At 31.9% G+C, this 21,592-nt stretch overlaps 1 non-coding gene across 1 annotated transcript; it reads left to right on the top strand.

The window, feature by feature from the left end:
* The first annotated feature begins 14,364 nt into the window (after positions 1–14,364).
* LOC145273975 (U1 spliceosomal RNA) lies at positions 14,365–14,527 on the top strand. The gene has a single exon (XR_013866566.1). It is a non-coding gene; the product is annotated as a U1 spliceosomal RNA (small nuclear RNA).
* Positions 14,528–21,592: the final 7,065 nt, after the last annotated feature.

Below are 21,592 nucleotides of genomic sequence, written 5' to 3'. Positions count from 1 at the left end.
ATGAAACAGAATAAGGTTCTTATTTTTTTTACTATTATTTTTAGAAATTAACAGTTTTTTCATTCAACAAATTATTTAATCCAAAGTTTTTGAATGCATTATTATCATTCACATATTTTATTATCGAAATAATATAAACAGTTTTAACAATCGATTATTGCAATTTTATTTTTTAAAATTACGATGTAATACATATTTGTATAGCAAAAACGGTGAATTGATTACCTTACCAAATATTACAGAATTGATATTCTTAGTAGTTATTTTAATTTTGAGTAAAATAATTTTTTATTTTGGAAATTTAAGAAATTACATCATCCACCATTTTTGCGTATTTTATTATTCATATATATTATATTTTCTTTATGATTTTTTATCCTAATTATTTTCACCTTCTAATAGTATAAATTATTAAAATATATTAATGTTGAAAACTTTGTATGAATTTAAATATCGCCTGTAAAATGAGCCTATTTAACTCATGGTATACGAACTAAACTTCTTTCTTCTGCATATTAATGTTGTATTGATAACCAGTAGATATTTTATTGTTTTTTAAACTTTGTTTTTAATTCCCTTTAAAATTAAATTTTCTTTAATCGATTTTGGATTTTTATTTCGTTAAAACCTTTGTAATCAGCTTTAAAATTACATTTCCTTTTTGAACCAAGAAAAAATTGAACATTTTCTTCTTTGATGAACTGATGAAAAGTCTGATGATTTGTTTTAGTTTATGCAATGAAACATGTGTAAGATAGTATAAATTATGAAAATGTATTAATGTTCAAAGCTTAGTATAAGTTACGTTTCATTTACTTTTTTTACTGGATTTTGGATTTTATGTTTTTTAAACGTTTCTAATCAGCTTTTAAGATATATTTCCTTTTTGAACCAAGAAACACTTAACATTTTCTTCTTTGATGAACTGATGAAAAGTCTCATGATTTGTTTGGTTTATGCAATGAAACACGTGTAAGACGCAGTAATTTAAACAATATGTGAACTAAATATTCATTACATTTTCTTTCTTCTGCATATCGATTAGCCTTAATATTGTGTAGTTGTACTTCCCTATTAGATGAGCATTGGATTAGATAGGCTTACCTAACATTTCTGAGCTGGCACTATCCATTCTGTGTGTCGTCTATAAGATGCAGACTTAATAGGTATGAAGTTATTTAATTAGAACTAGAGCACAAGTTGTTCACAGGAGAGACTTTATATGGGATACGAACTAAACTTCTTTCTGCTGCATACTAATGTTGTATCGATAACCAGTAGATATTTTATTGTTTTTTAAACTTTGTTTTTAATTCGCTTTAAAATTACATTTCCTTTAATCGATTTTGGATTTTTATTTCGTTAAACATTTCCTTTCGAACCAAGAAAAAAGTGAACATTTTATTCTTTTATGAACTGATCAAAAGTCTCATGATTTGTTTTAGTTTATGCAATGAAACACGTGTAAGACGCACTAATTTAAACAATATGTGAATTAAATGTTTAATAAAGTCACATATGCTCTGAAAGTGTAAATCATTTTCATTGAGTTTAATAAACCGTTGTATTTTAAGATATGTTTATTGAATAAATACATTATAAACGTATATTGTTTTAAGGAAAATGTACATGTGCGCATGTGTGTGTGTGACAATCTTGATGTAATATGTTTCATTGTTATAATGAGAGGAATATATCTAGGTTCATCAGAAAACGTTTGTTTCTGCCTTCCTAAAGAACATGCATATACTGTATATAAAATGTAAATTTATCAAAACTATCGACAATTTCTTATAATGGATTTATTTAATGCCAAAAACGTAACTAATTCGGTTCGAAAACCTACATTAAAATCTGTACATTTATTTTTTATTACTTATTTTTGTTTTCCGTTCATATTTATCAAATGTAAAGCATATTATTCAAATTCATAGATTGTTTAAGGATATCCGTTTATCGCTAATTCATTTGAACATAGAAATTGTTGTTGCTACATGTGTTTAACTCGTGAGCGAGTTAATATTTAATCTTTAACTATGATTAAAAACAAAATTGTTAAAATTTTTGTATCCACTATCAACATAGTAAGCACATGAGAGTATAGGTCTACAAAGCTAAGATTACCATATGTGTTGTGTATTGTTGACAAATATGTGTTGTGTATTGTTGACAAATATGTGTTGTGTATTCTTGACAAATATGCATTGTATATTGTTGACAAATATGCATTGTATATTGTTGACAAATATGTATTGTGTACTGTTGACAAATATTATTGTGTATTGTTGACAAATATGTATTGTGTATTGTTGACAAATATGTATTGTGTATTGTTGACAAATATGTATTGTGTATTGTTGACAAATATGTATTGTGTATTGTTGACAAATATGTGTTGTGTATTGTTGACAAATATGTATTGTGTATTGTTGACAAATATGTGTTGTGTATTGTTGACAAATATGTATTGTGTATTGTTGACAAATATGTGTTGTGTATTGTTGACAAATATGTGTTGTGTATTGTTGACAAATATGTGTTGTGTATTGTTGACAAATATGTATTGTGTATTGTTGACAAATATGTATTGTGTATTGTTGACAAATATGTATTGTGTATTGTTGACAAATATGTGTTGTGTACTGTTGACAAATATGTGTTGTGTATTGTTGACAAATATGTATTGTGTATTGTTGACAAATATGTATTGTGTATTGTTGACAAATATGTATTGTGTATTGTTGACAAATATGTATTGTGTATTGTTGACAAATATGTATTGTGTATTGTTGACAAATATGTGTTGTGTATTGTTGACAAATATGTATTGTGTATTGTTGACAAATATGTATTGTGTATTGTTGACAAATATGTATTGTGTATTGTTGACAAATATGTGTTGTGTATTGTTGACAAATATGTATTGTGTATTTGTTGACAAATATGTTGTTGTGTATTGTTGACAAATATGTATTGTGTATTGTTGACAAATATGTATTGTGTATTGTTGACAAATATGTATTGTGTATTGTTGACAAATATGTATTGTGTATTGTTGACAAATATGTGTTGTGTATTGTTGACAAATATGTATTGTGTATTGTTGACAAATATGTGTTGTGTATTGTTGACAAATATGCATTGTGTATTGTTGACAAATATGTGTTGTGTATTGTTGACAAATATGTATTGTGTATTGTTGACAAATATGTATTGTGTATTGTTGACAAATATGTGTTGTGTACTGTTGACAAATATGTGTTGTGTACTGTTGACAAATATGTGTTGTGTATTGTTGACAAATATGCATTGTGTATTGTTGACAAATATGTGTTGTGTATTGTTGACAAATATGTATTGTGTATTGTTGACAAATATGTATTGTGTATTGTTGACAAATATGTATTGTGTATTGTTGACAAATATGTGTTGTGTATTGTTGACAAATATGTATTGTGTATTGTTGACAAATATGTATTGTGTATTGTTGACAAATATGTGTTGTGTATTGTTGACAAATATGTATTGTGTATTGTTGACAAATATGTGTTGTGTATTGTTGACAAATATGTATTGTGTATTGTTGACAAATATGTATTGTGTATTGTTGACAAATATGTGTTGTGTATTGTTGACAAATATGTATTGTGTATTGTTGACAAAATATGTATTGTGTATTGTTGACAAATATGTATTGTGTATTGTTGACAAATATGTGTTGTGTATTGTTGACAAATATGTATTGTGTATTGTTGACAAATATGTATTGTGTATTGTTGACAAATATGTGTTGTGTATTGTTGACAAATATGTATTGTGTATTGTTGACAAATATGTGTTGTGTATTGTTGACAAATATGTATTGTGTATTGTTGACAAATATGTATTGTGTATTGTTGACAAATATGTGTTGTGTATTGTTGACAAATATGTATTGTGTATTGTTGACAAATATGTGTTGTGTATTGTTGACAAATATGTGTTGTGTATTGTTGACAAATATGTGTTGTGTATTGTTGACAAATATGTGTTGTGTATTGTTGACAAATATGTGTTGTGTATTGTTGACAAATATGTGTTGTGTATTGTTGACAAATATGTATTGTGTATTGTTGACAAATATGTGTTGTGTATTGTTGACAAATATGCATTGTGTATTGTTGACAAATATGCATTGTGTATTGTTGACAAATATGTGTTGTGTATTGTTGACAAATATGTATTGTGTATTGTTGACAAATATGTGTTGTGTACTGTTGACAAATATGTATTGTGTATTGTTGACAAATATGTATTGTGTATTGTTGACAAATATGCATTGTGTATTGTTGACAAATATGTATTGTGCATTGTTGACAAATATGCATTGTGTATTGTTGACAAATATGTATTGTGCATTGTTGACAAATATGTATTGTGCATTGTTGACAAATATGTATTGTGTATTGTTGACAAATATGTATTGTGTATTGTTGACAAATATGCATTGTGTATTGTTGACAAATATGTATTGTGTATTGTTGACAAATATGTGTTGTGTATTGTTGACAAATATGTGTTGTGTATTGTTGACAAATATGTATTGTGTATTGTTGACAAATATGCATTGTGTATTGTTGACAAATATGTATTGTGCATTGTTGACAAATATGTATTGTGTATTGTTGACAAATATGCATTGTGTATTGTTGACAAATATGTATTGTGCATTGTTGACAAATATGTATTGTGCATTGTTGACAAATATGTATTGTGTATTGTTGACAAATATGTATTGTGTATTGTTGACAAATATGCATTGTGTATTGTTGACAAATATGTATTGTGTATTGTTGACAAATATGTGTTGTGTATTGTTGACAAATATGTGTTGTGTATTGTTGACAAATATGTATTGTGTATTGTTGACAAATATGCATTGTGTATTGTTGACAAATATGTATTGTGCATTGTTGACAAATATGCATTGTGTATTGTTGACAAATATGTATTGTGCATTGTTGACAAATATGTATTGTGCATTGTTGACAAATATGTATTGTGTATTGTTGACAAATATGTGTTGTGTATTGTTGACAAATATGTATTGTGCATTGTTGACAAATATGCATTGTGTATTGTTGACAAATATGTATTGTGTATTGTTGACAAATATGTGTTGTGTATTGTTGACAAATATGCATTGTGTATTGTTGACAAATATGTATTGTGCATTGTTGACAAATATGTATTGTGTATTGTTGACAAATATGTATTGTGCATTGTTGACAAATATGCATTGTGTATTGTTGACAAATATGTGTTGTGTATTGTTGACAAATATGTATTGTGTATTGTTGACAAATATGTATTGTGCATTGTTGACAAATATGTATTGTGTACTGTTGACAAATATGCATTGTGTATTGTTGACAAATATGTATTGTGTATTGTTGACAAATATGTATTGTGTATTGTTGACAAATATGTATTGTGTATTGTTGACAAATATGTATTGTGTATTGTTGACAAATATGCATTGTGTATTGTTGACAAATATGCATTGCGTATTGTTGACAAATATGTATTGTGTATTGTTGACAAATATGTATTGTGCATTGTTGACAAATATGTATTGTGTACTGTTGACAAATATGTGTTGTGTATTGTTGACAAATATGTATTGTGTATTGTTGACAAATATGCATTGTGTATTGTTGACAAATATGCATTGTGTATTGTTGACAAATATGCATTGTGTATTGTTGACAAATATGTATTGTGTATTGTTGACAAATATGTATTGTGTATTGTTGACAAATATGTATTGTGCATTGTTGACAAATATGTATTGTGTACTGTTGACAAATATGTGTTGTGTATTGTTGACAAATATGCATTGTGTATTGTTGACAAATATGCATTGTGTATTGTTGACAAATATGTGTTGTGTATTGTTGACAAATATGTGTTGTGTATTGTTGACAAATATGTATTGTGCATTGTTGACAAATATGTATTGTGTACTGTTGACAAATATGCATTGTGTATTGTTGACAAATATGTATTGTGTATTGTTGACAAATATGTATTGTGTATTGTTGACAAATATGTATTGTGTATTGTTGACAAATATGTATTGTGTATTGTTGACAAATATGCATTGTGTATTGTTGACAAATATGCATTGTGTATTGTTGACAAATATGTATTGTGTATTGTTGACAAATATGTATTGTGCATTGTTGACAAATATGTATTGTGTACTGTTGACAAATATGTGTTGTGTATTGTTGACAAATATGTATTGTGTACTGTTGACAAATATGTGTTGTGTACTGTTGACAAATATGTGTTGTGTACTGTTGACAAATATGTATTGTGTATTGTTGACAAATATGTATTGTGTATTGTTGACAAATATGTATTGTGTATTGTTGACAAATATGTGTTGTGTATTGTTGACAAATATGTGTTGTGTACTGTTGACAAATATGTGTTGTGTACTGTTGACAAATATGCATTGTGTATTGTTGACAAATATGTATTGTGTACTGTTGACAAATATGTGTTGTGTATTGTTGACAAATATGTATTGTGTACTGTTGACAAATATGCATTGTGTATTGTTGACAAATATGTATTGTGCATTGTTGACAAATATGCATTGTGTATTGTTGACAAATATGTGTTGTGTATTGTTGACAAATATGTATTGTGTACTGTTGACAAATATGTGTTGTGTATTGTTGACAAATATGTATTGTGTATTGTTGACAAATATGCATTGTGTATTGTTGACAAATATGTATTGTGTATTGTTGACAAATATGTGTTGTGTATTGTTGACAAATATGTGTTGTGTATTGTTGACAAATATGTATTGTGTATTGTTGACAAATATGCATTGTGTATTGTTGACAAATATGTATTGTGCATTGTTGACAAATATGCATTGTGTATTGTTGACAAATATGTATTGTGCATTGTTGACAAATATGTATTGTGCATTGTTGACAAATATGTATTGTGTATTGTTGACAAATATGTGTTGTGTATTGTTGACAAATATGTATTGTGCATTGTTGACAAATATGCATTGTGTATTGTTGACAAATATGTATTGTGTATTGTTGACAAATATGTGTTGTGTATTGTTGACAAATATGCATTGTGTATTGTTGACAAATATGTATTGTGTATTGTTGACAAATATGTGTTGTGTACTGTTGACAAATATGTGTTGTGTATTGTTGACAAATATGCATTGTGTATTGTTGACAAATATGTGTTGTGTATTGTTGACAAATATGTGTTGTGTATTGTTGACAAATATGCATTGTGTATTGTTGACAAATATGTATTGTGTATTGTTGACAAATATGTGTTGTGTATTGTTGACAAATATGTATTGTGTATTGTTGACAAATATGCATTGTGTATTGTTGACAAATATGTATTGTGCATTGTTGACAAATATGTATTGTGTATTGTTGACAAATATGTATTGTGCATTGTTGACAAATATGCATTGTGTATTGTTGACAAATATGTATTGTGCATTGTTGACAAATATGTATTGTGTATTGTTGACAAATATGTATTGTGTATTGTTGACAAATATGCTTTCGGCCAACTACCAACACCATCTTTGTCTTAGACTTCTAAAAGAGTCTCAAATATACGCTCTGCACAAACATACCTACTCTCGACCAATCGGACAAACATCAAAATCCAGCCATTCTCCTTTGTTGTTGCTTGTAATGCTTCTATTGTTTGAGACGAAAAAAATTTAAATTTGATTGAAATGTTTTATCTTAAAATATTTGTTCATTTCTTATTCATCCAAACATTAAAATTATTTGTAATCATAGACCTTTATATTAAGCGAATTTAATGTTTTATATTTAAATATTAGTAAGACAAATTTTGCATGTAATTTATATTTTATGCATTTAACATGATAAACAATATGGTTACAATTTATTGTGGCAGAGAGGGAGTTGTATCGGTTTTATTTTTTTACGTTTGTTGAGGGAGAATAAGAGCCGAGTGTCGTTTACTATTCTATAATTTCATGTAAAAATTTAATAAACAAAATATACTGAAAAAGTATCCCTATTGGCGTTCAAAAACAACACACATTGCAACTGAAACATAATGAGATACTATGGATTATGGGCCATATTAGCAGAGGCATTCCCTGTGACTTGAGAAGCAAACAAAAAAACTCATATAAGTCTATAGCTTTGAATAAAACGTACTGAAATATGATGATGTATTATAATGAGTTACCTAAACAGAGAATTGATGAAGAGTAACACTAGATTAACAAGTCAAACGACCACAAAATTAATTGTCGGCCATGGTTTGTGTTTTCATATTATTATTATTATTGAGTTTGTTATATTGAATTAAATATCATTTCATATAATTATCATTACTATGGAGTTTTTATTGAATTAAGTAATATTTTATATGATTATTATTATTGAATTTGATGTATTGAATTAAATAGTTCATATGATTATCATTACTATTGAGTATCCATATTGTCATTAAATATCATCTTTACTGTTTTACTATGGCAAACTTTACCCGGACATTAAATTGTATTATGTGTAAGGAATGTGTAACAACTCACCTGCCAAATCGATTGGCCTTAAAATGTTTGTGTGTTGTATCAATACTAATTCATCTTCACATAATAATCAGACAATATATATTTTACAGTTGTACTTCCCTGTAAAATGGATTAGGTAGGCTTACCGAACATTTCTTAGCTGGCACTATTCATTTTGTGTGTGGTTTATAAAGTGCAGACTTAATAGGTATCCAGTTATTTAATTAGAACTAGAGCACAAGTTGTTCACGGGAGAAACTTTAGAGAATTTTATGATCTCTACAGAATATGTTCTTACAAAGTGCTGAAACTTTTTGGATTTAAATTTGTGACCCCAGTTTTTAACAATTGCTATTTTTTAAAAGTTGTTTCTACACAATAATTAATACATTTTTTTCAAGTTTAAGAAAAGTTTTTAATTATTATATTTTTAAAAGTTGTTTTTTTTACACAATAATTAATATATATTTTCAAGTTAAAGAAAAGTTTTAATTATTATATTTTTCAAAAGTAATTTTACACAATAATTAATATATTTTTCAAGTTAAAGAAAAGTTTTAATTATATTTTTTAAAAGTTGTTTTACACAATAATTAATATATTTTTCAAGTTAAAGACAAGTTTTAAATGTTTATATTTTTTAAGTTGCTTTTACATAATAATTAATATATTTTTCAAGTTTAAGAAAAGTTTTAAATTATAATATTTTTTAAAAATTGTTTTTACATAATAATTAATATATTTTTTCAAGTTTAAGAAAAGTTTTAAATTATTATATTTTTTGGAGTCACTGAAAATTTTATGTTTGAAATTTTATATACCTACGTTTGACATGTTATTTTACAAAAGAGTCCGCATTTATCAAGGCCCAGATGCCACTCAAGCATAAGGGTTAATAAGCATACAGTGGTGAATGGAACACTGTTGTAGTAATTGTAGGGAACGGCTCATTAAGAACATGTTTACGTTGGACTTGAAAATGACGATATTATAGTCAACTGGAAAGCAGGCAAATGGAAGAGTTTCACAGGTTAGGGTTAGGGTTCCACAGGTGTGCATTCTAAGAAAGAAACTTTGTTCATGGAATCTATGTTTATGTTTAGGCACAGATAAAGAGTGGGGAAATTATTGATATTTTTTTCAGCTAGACGAGTGTTTCTCATGAAAATTTGGCGAGGGGGGCTATAGACTGAAGCTCAGACGAGCACGTATAATGAAAATAATGATAAAGCAGAGACAGGCTGTGAGAAAGAGTTTGCAGGGAAGAGAAAATGGCATCCCTCACTAAGCTACGAAGTCTACTTTTAACTCTGTCAAGGCAGGGAACATGAGTTGGAATAGATACATTGAGATCATTGCCAAGACTGCTGCGAAGAAGGTGGGCTTTCTCTACCTTGCTAGAAAGTTACTTACACTTGAAAATATCCTATACCTCTACATAGCTAACATTCGCCCATGTATGGTGTATTGTTGTGACATTTTAGCTGGTGCATCAGCTAGTAGTCTATTGCTCCTAGGCAGGGTTCAAAAGAAAGTCGCCAACTTGATAGATCCTGAACTGTAATCAAAGCTTCAGCCAGTCCCATCAACAAAATATTGCATCCCTCCGCTTGTTTTAAAAGTATTTCAATGGCGGATGCTCTGACGAACAACAAGCTCTTATATCCCCTTAATGAAAATACCCCCGACAAACCCGACAGGCAGCAAAGTCCCACCCCAACACAGTAGAGATCCCTAGATGTATGTAAGCCTTATATTCTAATAGTCTCCTGCCTAGAACTTCTAGACTAGGTGTGTCAGAAACTTTGTGAAAAATATTGAATCATTCCACCCCTTGTCTTTCCAAGCTTATAACTACTCGAAAAATGTAATTAAACGCCTAACGTTTTCTTAATTAAAGGAGCAAGGACCGAGGTTTCAGTTAAAAAAAAAGAAACAAACAACGTGTTAAAAAAAAGGTTTTAAACTTCGGACTTCAAAGGTAAATTTCTAAAAAAACACTTTTTTTTGTTTTAAATTTGAATATATTATCTATTGATCTATTTATTTATTTCTTCGATTTGTGATATATAACACTTTGATGAGTAAATTAATTATCTACTTTTTAATAGACATTTCAAAATAGGGGGGCGTGAATTAATTCGACCCCCTGTCTTTCCAAGCTTATAAGTACCCGAAAAATGTAATTCAACCACTATTTTTTTTTCAATTAAAGGAGCAAGGACCAAGGTTTCATTAAAAAAAAACAACGTGGTTTAAAAAAAGGGATTTTAAACTTCGGACTTTACAGGTAAATTTCTAAAAAAACAATATTTTTTTGTTTTAAATTTGAATATATTATTTATTGATCTTTATCTCCAATTTGTGATATATATAAACTTTGGTGAGTAAATTAATTATTTTCTTTGTAATAGACATTTCAAAATGGGAGGAGCGTGAATAAAAAAAGCATTTGTCTAAAATATTATATTCGGTTTATTAAAAAGAGCATAAAATTTCAGATTGACCCTGCAAATATCGTAAAAATAGAATCAATAGAAAAATTTTGATAGATTTTAAAAGTTTAAAAATTGAAAAATGCTGAACTCGTAAAACTCGATTTCATTACTGATTCTTTTTTTTTAAATAAAGAATAATATTTCTATGACTTTTTATACAACTTTAATAATTTATTTTGGAAGTATAATCCATAAAGAAAATAAACAACCCACTTTTAAAAGAGAAATTACGAGTTTTTGTTTTTAATATTTTATTCGCAGTTTCGTGTTAGGGGTGTCAAAAATTCCTACAAAAATTCTGATACACCTACTGCTAGACTTAAAAATTCCCTTCTGGCTTCCTGCTTCCCCAACTGTACTGACATGCAGAAGTCCAAGTGTAATGTAAACAAACATTTTGCTGCTAAACTCGCTACATAGTATCCCTGCAACTTAGGTCCCTGATAGTAGCCCCTACATCAAAGTGCCAATGTGCCGTGTTTTGTGTAATTAAAAAAAACGGGTAAAACCAAACAGGAGACCCATGTAAAAAAGTAAATTTATTGGACTTAAGGAGTCGGAGTTGGATAAAACAATTTCGACTCCGACTCCTAGTACTCTTAGAAATCTAAATCGAATCAAATTATTGTGTTTATGATAAACATTATGATTTAGCTACATAATAGATAATTGTTGACATAAAACTACATCTAAAAGAAAAAAAAATCTTTTAAAAAGAAAATCGACAAACTATGCTGGTTTCGATTGTAAATATTTAAAAAATATTTTGTTCTATATAAAGTTTCTGTTAATTAGTGATGCCCAATAAATGAGGGCTCATTTTATGTAAACTTTATTAAATAAAATTATCCTTATTCGAAAACGCCAAAAATTGAATAAAATATCAAAATTCAAACAATTCTCTATCGACATATTAGGTAAATGTGGACAGAAAAGTATTTGTAAAAATATTAAAAAAAAAACAATAAAAATATTAAAAAAAAAAAAATTCTGTGCTCAGCTGTCTGACAATTCGACAAACTTTTGATCAACTTATTTTGTTTATGGTAAACATTATTATTTTCTCAGAAAAAAACGAAAGTAAATAAACTCATTTTTGATGATAAAATCTAAATATCAGATTGAATCATCAATAATTAGAAAAGAAGGAGTGGGTGCTCATATTCAGTTTAATTTATGAAACAAAGGCGTCAATATCATTTTTTTTAAATTCTATTTTTCGGAATATTTTTAATGGCTTTTCAGACGTAATGGCAAACAAAAATTCATTTTATTTTATTCTTTTTATTAGTAAAACTACGTTGGATTCGATTGTAAATATTTATCAATTATGTTTTTCTTTATTAAGTTTCTCTTATGTGCTTATCTTATGTAAACTGAATAAAAGAATGATTTTATGTAAACGTAATAAAATAATTATTTTATGTAAACGAAATAAAAGAATCATTTTATGTAAACGAAATAAAAGAAACATTTTATGTAAACGTAATAAAATAATCATTTTATGTAAACGAAATAAAAGAATCATTTTATGTAAACGTAATAAAATAATCATTTTATGTAAACGAAATAAAAGAATCATTTTATGTAAACGTAATAAAATAATCATTTTATGTAAACGAAATAAAAGAATTATTTTATGTAAACGTAATAAAAGAATCATTTTTTGTAAACGTAATAAAAGTATCATTTTATGTAAACGAAATAAAAGAATCATTTTATGTAAACGTAATAAAATAATCATTTTATGTAAACGAAATAAAAGAATCATTTTATGTAAACGTAATAAAAGAATTATTTTATGTAAACGAAATAAAAGAATCATTTTATGTAAACGAAATAAAAGAATCATTTTATGTAAACGAAATAAAAGAATCATTTTATGTAAACGAAATAAAAGAATCATTTTATGTAAACGTAATAAAAGAGTCATTTTATGTAAACGAAATAAAAGAATCATTTTATGTAAACTTAATAAAAGAATCATTTATGTAAACGAAATAAAAGAATCATTTTATGTAACCGTAATAAAAGAATCATTTTATGTAAATATAAAAAAAATCATTATTCCATTATCCAAATATATATATATATATATATATATATATATATATATATGTATATATATAAATATATATATATAAAATACCGAAAAAAATACTGTGTTCAGTTGTTTAACAATCAATCAAATTATTGTGTTTATGGTAAACATTAGGATTTTCACAGAAATCACGTAAATTTTACTTAAATAAACATATTTTTAATCACGAAATCAATATTTTTTATTGGATTGCAATAAAATTAAATCTTTTTTATGTTTAATATTATTTTAAGAATCAATAATTTGGAGGAAGATTGCAGAAAAAAAAACTATTTCAGATTATTTTAAAAGACATTGAATGGGATTTTTTTAAAGCGTAAAAAATAACTTACCTTTCATATTGGATTGCAATAAAAATTATACTTATTTTAATATTTAAGATTATTTTAAAGTTGTTGAATAACATTTTTGTAAAGTGAAAAAAATAAACTTACCTTCCATTCCAGGCATTTAAAACGAAACAAAAAAAATCGTGTTTCTTTTGTGTCCGACGCAGAAAATTTGTTTGTTTGTTAGGATTTCTTAATATAATCTTTAGTAAATTGATACAAATTTTGTTTTGTGTGTCCAATTCATTAAGCAATTAAATATATGAAAATATAAAAGAATCAAAATTAAAAGATAAAAAACACGATTTAAACGTGAAATTATTATAAGAAGAAAAAATCAACTGCTTCAGAACAAAGAACTTATGTTGATCGTAAAACGGTGTAATCATTATTTTGTGTAAAAGATTGAACATTTCATTATGATTTGGATTAGTCGAACTACTGTTTACATCCAAGATGAGAACAGTAATCCAAATGATTCAAATATAAAAAAATGAAAAACTGAATATTTCACATAAACAATTCAAAAAGGAAGGAATTGAACAAATAGCGAAGTTAATCAAATAACAAAAACTAGATTTGAACCAACAAGAAACAAAACAATAATCACATGATTACATTATGAAAATTGCGACTTACTTTTATCAGATTCGATTCCGTTAACTTTACGATAACCTTAACTTATAATTCCAGACTTAAACCTGATGTTTTATATGCAATCAGCATCAAATGATTGACGATGGAAGTGTAGTAGCTGTTTCTAGTTTGTTTTCACATTTTGGCCATGTGTCGCGACTGTCGCGTTGTCACCATTCTGGCTTTCCATAAAAACTTATACTTACCTAAGGTATGGGTAACGGTGATCATTAAGGTCGTTCCCTCAGAGCGAGGCTCATCCATTGCACTGCGGTTGGGTTGACCTTTGCGATCGTCCCACATGTGGACGACTCGGACGTGCTATTTCTAAGTGTGGCGTCTATGTACGCGCTCACCCCGATAATACAATCAAAATCAGAAACTCTTTCCTATTTCTTCCAAGTACCTCTCACTCGTAGGTCTGTACTCCATCCGCTTAATCACCCTTAATCTCTGCAATACCAAGAAATACGCCATTTCTCTCGACCAGTTTATTATCCACTTAAATTCCAACGTTCTGATTGTATCTAATTTGCATGTAAATTGTAATGATAGCGCTGCTCTTTCGTTTCAGTAACTTTTATATAGACTCTTTCGTTCCGATTTCGTGATTTAACTTTTGTATGTACTCACGCATGCGCATAGCAATTAATCAATAAAGCGGAGCGCCATTATTCAGTTCCCTTCTTACCAACCTAACACACGTGTTCCAATCTTATTCTTACACATCCATGCACAACACAGCATGAACATGGTGGCAGCGATATTATCATACAACACACAATCTTATGACGTCACAGACAATTTAAAAAAAGGTAAAACAGCGAGTAAAAAAAACAAACAAAAAACGATTTTTTTAATCTCTCGCTGAACGAACTTTTTTTCTAACCTCCCACGCCACACAAATTAGCTGTTCCTTTTTTCTTTACACTTTCTTATCGCAATGGCCACAATTTTATTACAAGTTCCTAGTTTTGATTGGTGCACGACATGTATTGCCGAATCATTCAAACTATTTCGACAACGAATGGAACTTTACTTCACCATCAAAGCGACGAAACACGAGGATAAAACCCCTCTAATACTTCTCGCGACCGGCGAAGACGGTTTACGCCGGTATAATAGTTGGTCGATGTCGGATGATCGCAAGGATCCACAGATCATATTTGCTGCATTTTTGGAGCAGGTAGAACTGGCAACAAATCACCGCGTTTGTAGACTAGAACTCGGAAAATACCAGCAGAGATCAAATGAAACAACCGACACCTTCATCAACAGATGTCGACTATTGGCAAAGAAATGTGATTTCAGTGCCGACGAATTAAACGAACGCCTCGTCGAGTTACTAATTGCCAACACACCAATACTCGAACTGCAAAAGGAACTGTTAAACAAACCGAAGGGTTACAGAATCAAGGAGGCTGTTAGATTAGCCCGTTCACACGAGGCTTCAGCAGTGTATGTCAACCAGCTCCACCAGTTACAGGAATCACCACAGATAGCCGCAATAAGCCGTGGTACACACCAGTGGCAAGGGATTGACGAAAAATGTGGACAAACCTGCAAAACTTGTGGACGCAGTCACCGTTTTTGCAAAGAACACTGTCCTGCCAAAAATGAAGCACAACACCGAGAGACAACAAAGAAGGCCCTGACATAACAGTCATAACCAACAACGGGAGTTTGGCAAGAAAATAAACAGCGTCGCGTAACACGATGACCAAGCCATGACTGACATAGGCACGGCAATGGAGAAGCTCACCTTTAGCTCCATCACAACTAACAACGGAAAGTCAGCAAACATGAAAGATCATCGAAATGAGGCATTTGTTGATCTAAGCATTAAGCTAAGGGACCACCCAGGCACTCGTACCTTCAACCTGAAAGTAGATTCAGGGGCACAAGCAAATACATTGCCTATCCGCATATTCTGCAACATGTACCCTAGCAGTATAGACGAAGCTGGAAACCCAATGCCTGGATCACTCACCTCAACACAATGTATGTTAACAACAATACCAGGATAAACTGTTATGGCACCACAACTTTTAGGTGCAAGTATAAAACCCCCCATGGCTGGATACCCAATTCTATGTGGTTGATGTACCAGGGACAGTCATATTGGGCATACCAACATCAGTGGCTCCTAGGGTAGTGACAACGAATTGTGCCATCTCAGACTAGCACCAACCCATCAATAATGTAGCTGACCTAATACATCTATACCCTAAGAGATTTGACTGTATTGGTGAATTTCGGAACACTCAGTAGCTTGTTGCCACCCCAATGTACCATGCCACATAGACCCACAGAGAAGGACACCTATAGCAGAGCGCGGACAAATCAAATCGGAACTCGAAAAGATGGAATTGCAACTAGTCATTCGCCGCATTAACGAACCCACAAACTGGGTAAGCTCTCTCACTTATGTCACCAAACGTGATAACACAATTAGGCTTTGCTTAAACCCACGAGCACTAAACAAAGCTCTCATACAGCCATACTACCAAATTCTAACTGTCGAAGAGCTCAACCACCGATTTGCAGGAGCAAAATTCTTCTCAAAGTTCGACGCTAAGTCTGGGTGCTGGTCTATAAAGCTCGACCCTGAAAGTCAGCCGCTAACAACTTTCCAAACACAATTTAGAAGGTATTGTTTTGAACGACTGCGATTCGTTTGTGTGTCAGTCAAGACATCTACCAACTCGAGATGGACAGACTACTCAAGAAATGCACTGGTTCTTGTGGTATAGCTGACGATATCACCATATATGGGTCGACAGAGCAGGAACATGATGAAAACCTAAGACGTTTCATGAAGGTCGCTACTAAAGTAGGCCTTACCTTCAACTCGGAGAAGTGCAATATCAAATGCCGTGAAATATTTTTTTTTGGAAACCTGTACACACATACCGGATTAAAACCAGACCCGGCAAATGTACGTGACCTACAGAAAATGCATGAACCACATAACAAGACGGAACTACAACAATTCTTGGGTATGATGACATACCTGTCTCGTTTTGTCAAGGACTTCAGTTCCAAGACAGCAGTGTTGCGTGACCGATTACGCAAGGACTCTGATTTCCAGTGAGAACCACACCATGAGGAAGCTTTCAAAAAGATAAAAAGTGAAGTAACCGAAACGTCCCGGCTCCACTATTTTGACCCTAAAAACCGATATACATGCACTGTGATGCGAATTTACATGGAATCGGCGCAGCTCTGCTACAACCAGATAAGGATGGCAATCTATCGCCTGTCACATATGCTAGCAAGAGCCTCACACAGACAGAACAGAGATAGGCATGTATCGAACGTGAGCTACTGGCCATCGTATTTGGCACACAGAGGTTCCACACATACCTTTATAGCCACCATTTCCAAGTCGTCACTGACCACAAACCCCTCACTGTGATCATCGACAAACCGCTCACCTCAGCCCCGGCACGTCTGCAAAGAATGCTAATAAAACTCCAAGGATACAACTTCAGGCTCACATATAACAAGAGATCTGACAACATCTTGGCTGATGAATTATCGCGCCTACCACCATCTTGTAATGCGACCCCTATGGAACTTGATGTCCGGGTTGATACAGTTCGTTTTTCCACTAATTACATCGAACAGCTAAGACAGTGAACGACAGCGGATCATCTGCTTAACCTGCTGAGAGAGACCATCATCACGGGATGGCCAGAGACAATCTAGCAGCTGCCCACTGACATTAGAGTATTCATGGGCCTAAGAGATCAGCTCTCAATTGTCCTCAAAGAACAACAAATAGTCATATCCCAGACACTTCAAAAAGACATATTAGAACAACTACATGCTGCTCATTTAGGACAAGAGAACACAAAACTCCTTGCCAAGGACACTGTTCATTGGATAAACATAAACAAAGACATTGAACAGTTCACAAAGTCATGCAGTATCTGTCAAAAGCATCAGCCCTCCCAAATGCAAGAGCCGCTAATGCAACATGACATCCTAACAAAGCCATGGGACGTAGTTGGCACAGACCTGTTTGATCTCCACAGAAGTCAAAGGTTGATCATAGCTAACTATTAATAAAAGTATCCAATAGTCAAACGCCTACCTGATCATTCACCAAGCTGTGTTATAGTGAACATCACACGCCAAATCTTCTCAGAGTTTGGCATACCATCAAAGATAGTCAGCGATAACGGACCACGCTGTTCAAGTCATCTCTACCGCGAATTCGCCAAAGAATGGGGCTTCTATCATGAGACCACGTCACCTCGGAGACCACAGGGGAATGCTTCATAGAACGTCAAATAAGGACTATCAAGAATATTTTCAAGAAAGCCAAACAGTCGAGATCAACTCCTGAGATCGCACTGCTGCACTGGCGCTGCAGCCCAATTTCAAGTGTCATACCAAGCCCAGCACAACTACTCATGGGTAGACGAATCCAATCTCCACTGATCACAAAAATCAGAAACGACAACCATGATTAGTATCAGATATACAGCGCATTCCAACAACGCCAGCAGAACCAAAAGAGGTATTTTGACCGACATGCACTTAAGGAAGATCTATCAACCCTATACCATTGTCAACGAGTAAGGGTACAGAATCTTTTGTCGGGAAGCTGGGACCCAGCGACTGTAGTATCCCAGGTAGATGGTCATCGCTCCTATCTCCTGGAGAATGTCAATGGGCATGTGCTGCGAAGAAACCGACAACACTTAAGAAGTATTCCAGTGACGCCTACCTCACAAATGTCGCAAGACCTCCCCAACACAGCTCCACAAAAATGTGCGACGTCTGTGGATCCACTTGTGTGTGCATCCCCAAACATACCAAATGGCACTCAAAAACGTACCCGTAGTGGTAGGGTGGTACGACCACCATCAAAAATGAATTATGATGAGCAAACACTCATAACCTCCCAGCAAACATCTGATGGGGCAGAATAATCCCCTGCTTCGCTGTAGCTGTTCAAGCAGTCTACCCTGAACCAGCTTTTCTATTTTCTTTGTTTTGTTTTACATACCTAAGTCATCTTTGTTTTCAGAGAAAGGGAGATGTAATGATAGCGCTGCTCTTTCGTTTCAGTAACTTTTATATACTCTTTCGTTCCGGTTTCGTGATCTAACTTTTGTATGCACTCAGGCATGCGCATAGCAATTAATCAATAAAACGGGGCGCCATTATTCAGTGCCCTTCTTACCAACCAAACACACGTGTTCCAATCTTATTCTTACAATCCATGCACAACACAGCATGACAGGGGTCAAGATGTTTATACACTTTGAGCAACGGCATTCATTTTGCTCGTACCTATAATTACATTATGAAACTTTCAACTTATTGTTATCAAAACTTATTGTTATCAAAACTTATTGTTATCAAAACTTATTGTTATCAAAACCGATTCAGTTAAACTTATGCTGATCTTCCCATATTATTTCAAACTTAATTTGCAAATTAGCATTCCTGTTTAAAAATGCAATCAGCACTCAGTGAACAGCAATAAAACTGCAGTACATGTTTCTGACTTTTATGCTCATATCTGTTGTATTTTGTGGACTGTATTATTAAAGGGTTAGTGAGAACATGGAGAGAAGAGAGAGACACACGTGTGAACGGGACAAAAGCTTTATTAACACTAAGAAGAAGTAGTAGTTTTTGCTACTATGATATACCACGTGATTGCGTGGTGGGAAATTGATGGTGTTATCTCCCCTTGATTGAGATAATCAAGGGGAGATAACTCATGTTACTTGATGTATATAACATCTTCAGTTTTTAACTAAGGATAAAAAGTTTTTATTTTTATTTTATATGTATTTAATTAGTGTTGTATCTGACTGGAAGCCTAATAGTTCTTCCTCTCGTTTTGAAGTTTGTTGTTGTTGTTCTCTTTTCCATGTCCGTTTGTGGTACGGCTTGTCTTGGACTATTTTCTAGATCAAATATTCTTTCACAGTCGTGTGTAACTTTGCGTGTTGGATTTTCATTTGTTTTTAGAGATTCTGGTTTCTATGATTTAAACACTGTATGATTTCTGTTATCTATCTTTTACGACCGATATTTCATCCCGAACTGGCATATACGGCGCTATTTTGAATGGTACGTCTTTATTTTCTGGCCGACTTGACGTTGCATATTTTATACGCATCTCGATGGACGTCAAGTGTTTGGTCGTATTGTTTTAGAATCGTATGGATATATTTGTCCATCACCATATCAGGTATCTCTTGTGGGCTGTCCCATATATATACACGCGATAATGCATCAGCAATTACGGATTCTCGACCTGGGATATATAACACTTTAAATCCATATTTTTGGAGTGCCATGAGAAATCTTTGTATTCTCGGAGGATTTTTCGTGATTGATTTTTTTTAATCTGCCTTAATGGTTTATGATCGTTTTCAATATAAAATTTTCTTCCATAGATGAATTGGTGAAATTTGTTACAGGCAAACACTATGCTAAGTGTTTCCAATTCAATAGGACAATAGTTTTGTTCAGCAGGAGTTGTCGATCGTGATGCGTATGATACGGGTAGCCATGTTTCATTATGTTTTTTTTCTTTGTAAAAGTGCGTGCACGTCATTGCCAGCATCAGTGGTAACTTTTATTTCTTTAGAAGGATCATAGAATTTAAAAAAATTTTTATTATATGTTTTAATTTCTCTACAGCCTCCATTTGAGGTTTTTCAAATGACCAGAGTGCATCGTTGTGTAGGAGTTTTCTTAGCGGTGTAGTTACCTCCGAATATTCCGCTATGAATTTATATAGGTAATTTGTTCGTCCCAAAAATCATTATGTCTTTTTTTTTAATTTTCGGGAAGAGGCATGTCTTTGATAGCCTGTATTTTGGACGGGTGTATTCCTCATGAGTGATAAGATGGCCTAAGTACATATAGATCAACTGCTTTCAGAAGCCCACAGTATTAATACTGAAGTCCTTCTGGGGTCCATCCTAGGCCCAACTCTCTTCCTGATCTACATTAATCATCTCCCAAAACACATACTTAAATCATTCGTTGACATCTATGCTGACGACAAGACCATCTATGGCAACACATCAAAGGCCGTAAATGACAAAGTTCTCTCCGATTCTCCCTCCTCTGATCTTGAGCGCGTGATACAATGGGTGAAGAGATGGCTGGTTACTTTTAATGCATCTCAACCCAAGCTCCTATCTTTACATCATCAACGCCCTGCCCCATCTGACATCGATTGATATGGATGCCTCTCGTCTTGGGAAGGCTTTATGTTCTGACAAGCTTCTGGGCTTGACCTTTACTTCTGACCGTAAATGGAACATGTACATCGTCTGTTGTCAAGTTCGCTGGAAAATGGTGGGATCCTTTTACCGCTCCAGTAGATATCCCATCCTGATGCAATTCTCTATCTCTATAAAAGCCAAGTAAGTCCAAGGATGGA

The sequence above is a fragment of the Euprymna scolopes genome, unplaced genomic scaffold (genome assembly GCF_053919585.1).
Source record: "Euprymna scolopes isolate OS-2025 unplaced genomic scaffold, ASM5391958v1 sca23, whole genome shotgun sequence".
NCBI classification, from domain to species: Eukaryota; Metazoa; Mollusca; class Cephalopoda; order Sepiida; family Sepiolidae; genus Euprymna; species Euprymna scolopes.
This window is presented reverse-complemented; position numbering and strand designations above follow the sequence as displayed.